Genomic DNA, 4690 nt, shown 5'->3' with positions numbered 1-4690 from the left:
TGATTGTTTTATATGCTAATATAATCTGCTCCATTAGATTTTAAAGGTGTTTCTCCTTTTTTATCTTTTTTGGATAGCATATAGATTTTAAAGTTCTAATGAGTAGTTCTATGTCTCTTAGTACCTGTTTGTTTTTCAGAATAATGAAGCTATATTAAGTGTTCACAAAAGTAATTTGGCTGATTGTCTCCTTCTATTTTTATTTTTGTGTTAGAAGTCATTTCAGACTTACAGAAACAGTAAGTCTGAACAGTAAGTCTGAAACAGCAAGAACAGTACAAAGAACACTTAAATAGAAAAAGTCGTTACGCAGATTTTCCAAGTTTTAGCATTTGCTTTGTCTCATCTATGTATATCTATTTAAATATATTACACATTTTTAAATATACATTTTTGAATCATTTAAGAGTAGGTGCACACATAATGCCTCTTTATCCCTTAATATTTCAGCTTATATTTCATAAGAACAAAATTTTGTCATTAATGGCAGGATAATTATTAAATTGTAATAATTACCAAATATTTTTAAAACTCAGGACATTTAACATTGATAGAATACATTAAAGTTCATTTTAATTTCCTTACTTGTTTCCAAAATATTATTTAAAGAATCTTTGTCCAGTTCAGGATACTGTCTAGGATTACATATCGCATTAAGTTGAACTGTCTCTTCAGACTCATTTAATTTAAAGCAGTTTCTCAACATTCTTTTGTCTTTCATGCCATCAGCATTTATGATTAATACAGGCCAGTTGTTTCATAGAATGAAACTTGGGTTAAGATTTGGGTTTCTCTGCTGCTTCCTTATGATTAGACAGAGATCATCCATTTTTGGTTGGATTACCACATGAGTGATGTTGTGTCTTGCTTGTGTTATCACATTGGGAGGCACTTAATGTTCCTTTGCCTCTTGTTGATGATATCAGTGTTGATCTGCTTGGTTAAGTAAGATGTTATTCTGCTTCTACACTATTTTCCCTCATAATTATTAAGTAACTTGTGGTGAGGTATTTTGAGACTGGGTAAATAACTTGTTCCTCATCAGAATTCCCTCTGCTAGATCTGGCATCTATTGATCATTCTATTGAGAATCAGTTATACTGTGATGGTTATAAAATGGTAATTTTCTAACTCCATTTTATCTATTTGTCTTCTCTATCAGCCAGGATTTTGCTGTAAGAAACAGCTTTTTCTTCTTCCTTATTTAACTATTAGGAGTTTGCACCCATTAATTCTTATTTCATTCATTTATAATTAATTAATTTCTCTCTCTCACTCTTGCTAAAATTATCCCTTTGTACTGGGATACCTGTTGAAATTCATTCAAGCTGGCTTCTGTGTCATTTTGATGCATATTCACCATTGTTTGAGCACCTCCTTACTTTCTGACACACAAAAATCCCAGACTTATCATGTACCTTCCCTGCCACGACCGTGAAATTAGCCTTTCTCCATGAAGCCCTAGTTCCTTATTTAGGCTGATTGATTTTTGAAGCTGACATCATGGAGATCAGTCGTGTCCTTCTAAAACACAACTTCTCATTTCAACAGAAAGCAATCTAAAACTGGAAAGATCTTAAGACTCATCTAAAAAGAAATATTCTCTGCTAATTTTTAAAAATTATTTTTCCAGGGTTAGGAATTAGATGTGAGAAATGAATCCATGGCAACAAAATGTACTGAAGTATCTATAAAAGAAACATTTCAATTACACACAAAATTAGTCTACAAAACAAATCAACTCTATTAAAAACAGTATTTCAAGTGAGTTGAAAATCACGAATTCACATTTTGGTGCAAATGTAGACATAAGTTATATCTTGAAACTCTTTAAAAAAGTCAACATGGCTCAAATGGAAAATAGTATATTAACACAAACTCAAAATATTATTTTAAATATCCAATATGAAATATGTAATATAAAAAACAAGATGAAATGGCCGGGCGCGGTGGCTCAAGCCTGTAATCCCAGCACTTTGGGAGACCGAAACGGGCGAATCACGAGGTCAGGAGATCGAGACCATCCTGGCTAACATGGTGAAACTCCATCTCTACTAAAAAATACAAAAATCTAGCGGGGCAAGGTGGCAGGCGCCTGTAGTCCCAGCTACTCCGGAGGCTGAGGCAGGAGAATGGCGTGTACCCGGGAGGCGGAGCTTGCAGTGAGCTGAGATCCCGCCACTGCATTCCAGCCTGGGAGACAGAGTGAGACTCCGTCTCAAAAAAAAAAAAAAAAAAAAAAAACAAGATGAAATTTAAAACCCTTAGTGTCTGGCATATTTAGGGGATAACATTTTTATTGAATAAATTAAGGAGATTTAGGAAAAGGGCAGCCACTTACAGGAATTCAAATAAAAATATGTACATGATGGACCATTGATAGAATGCCACATATGCCTTCCCTAACTGAATAGTGAGCAGCCAATTTCCAATTTAAGTATCATTTCTTTTAAAAAATTTTTGTTGTTGTTGTTATTTAGTTTTTATTTCATAATCATAAACTTAACTCTGCAATCCAGCTAGGCATGGGAGAGAACAAGGAAAACATGGAATCCAAAGGGAACTGCAGCGAGAGCACAAAGATTCTAGGATACTGCGAGCAAATGGGGTGGAGGGGTGCTCTCCTGAGCTACAGAAGGAATGGTCTGGTGGTTAAGATAAAACACAAGTCAAATTTATTCGAGTTGTCCACAGTCAGCAATGGTGATCTTCTTGCTGGTCTTGCCATTCCTGGACCCAAAGCACTCCATGGCCTCCACAATATTCATGCCTTCTTTCACTTTGCCAAAGACCACATGCTTGCCATCCAACCACTCAGTCTTGGCAGTGCAGATGAAAAACTGGGAACCATTTGTGTTGGGTCCAGCATTTGCCATGGACAAGATGCCAGGACCTGTATGGTTTGGGATGAAGTTCTCATCTTCAAATTTCTCCCCATAGATGGACTTGCCACCAGTGCCATTATGGTGTGTGAAGTCACCACCCTGACACATAAACCCTGGAATAATTCTGTGAAAGCAGGAACCCTTATAACCAAATCCTTTCTCTCCAGTGCTCAGAGCACGAAAATTTTCTGCTGTCTTTGGAAGCTTGTCTGCAAACAGCTCGAAGGAGACGCGGCCCAAGGGCTCGCGGTCGACCGCAATGTTGAAGAACATGGTAGGATTGACCATGGCTAGTAGTACAAGAATTTCCTCGGTGGCAGCGTCTGCAAAGCCCATTTCTTTTAAAATTTGACTTTTTTTTCTAAAAGCCAGCCAAGAAAGTGAAAAATAAAGATGAAAGAGCAGTTTATTACAAAGGCAGGCTGGAGTTCATGTTGTCTTTGCCCAAGAAAAGCAGACAAGCCTAATCTATTGCATCCCAGAGGTGGCCTTTCATTGTGAAACCAGCTTGTGGCAACACCTCTTCTGCAGCCCTGAGGCAATTAAATATCTAAGAATGGACAATCCCCCAATTACTTCTCAAGTGGTAAAACCAGCAGCAGAGCATGTTGTAACTCACCATATGCTGTAATTAAATGTAGGAACTCATACTTCCTTGTGGCCATAAAACCTCTGTTGGGGAAGCAAGGATGCAATATCTGCCATTGTAGCCAACGTGCGATCAGGTAGAAATACATAGAAGATAAACCTTGTTTCCCACACTTATATTAATATATAAGTCCTCATACAAACCCTTAGTTTATTTCAGATTCTGCAGGCTTCTCAGCTACCACATTTGTAATAGTGAGAAACAAATTTAGATCAAAAGAAACCGCAGGGCAAGACAGGAGTCCAGGAGCATGACTGGACTAGAGTTTCCCAGTCCTTCTGTTTTCTTTCAAATAATGAAATAAGTGAACGTAAAAGAGGAGGCCAGGTTAAAAAATAGAAGGGAGGCTGGGCAAGAAGCAGCAATAACACACCAGCTAGGAACGATCAAGGTTAGCTGTGCCAGACCTGCTGAGTCTCACTCATTTCGAGGGAGGCTTCTTCCTATTGGTGAAACCTTACCAAAAAAAAAAAAAAAAATCCTTAAGAAAAAAAAATCCCTCTAGTTCTCAAGGAGATTGCAAGATTGCAGCATACTGGAGTGAAAATGTTTCAAGATTCCATTGTAACTGATGGTAATATCCTTCAAACAAAGGGTCTCAGCTGGAGGAGTGGAGCAGCCACACATTAGCTGAACTTTCTGTGCATAGCACCTTTCCTCAGTCATTCCAGAAGAGAGGACACAACTCAGCAAGAAGCTGAAGCTCATGAGAAGAATTATCTGATTTACCTGCTCAAAAAAAGTGGTAATGCTGGGAACCTAGTGGATAAACTCTAATTAACATTTTGAAAGAGAGTGGGGAAGAATTTGCTCAGAGGAAAGTGGGACTCGAAGCTGTGGACATATTTGGCGTGTGGGAGAGGAAAACCCGGCCACACTGGCTCACCTTTTGCTACATTCCTAGGCCGCAACTCAGGAGGCCTGCGGGGAAGCCAGGGTGGCTCAGGATGACAACGGGCCCTGCACTGTAGCCCGGCAATGTGTCTATCCTTCCCCAAGCAGACGACTCCCTGTGGGGTGGGAGGAAGTGAAGAGAGAGACCAAACTGACCTTCATGTCATGACCTGGGTGACTAAGCTTGAGAGTCTTCCACTTATTGTTTGACTTGCATTCCTTAAAAAAAAAGAAGAAGAAGAAAAGGAAGAAGAAGAAGAAG

The 4690-nt window shown here is 38.7% G+C and overlaps 1 pseudogene across 1 annotated transcript; it reads right to left on the bottom strand.

Moving 5' to 3' along the window:
* Positions 1-2557: 2557 nt before the first annotated feature.
* Positions 2558-3173, bottom strand: LOC111555768 (annotated as a pseudogene). The gene has a single exon (XR_002735639.2). The product of XR_002735639.2 is annotated as a peptidyl-prolyl cis-trans isomerase A pseudogene (transcript).
* Positions 3174-4690: the final 1517 nt, after the last annotated feature.

The sequence above is a fragment of the Piliocolobus tephrosceles genome, chromosome 2, assembly GCF_002776525.5.
Source record: "Piliocolobus tephrosceles isolate RC106 chromosome 2, ASM277652v3, whole genome shotgun sequence".
In the NCBI taxonomy this organism is placed as follows: domain Eukaryota; kingdom Metazoa; phylum Chordata; class Mammalia; order Primates; family Cercopithecidae; genus Piliocolobus; species Piliocolobus tephrosceles.
This window is presented reverse-complemented; position numbering and strand designations above follow the sequence as displayed.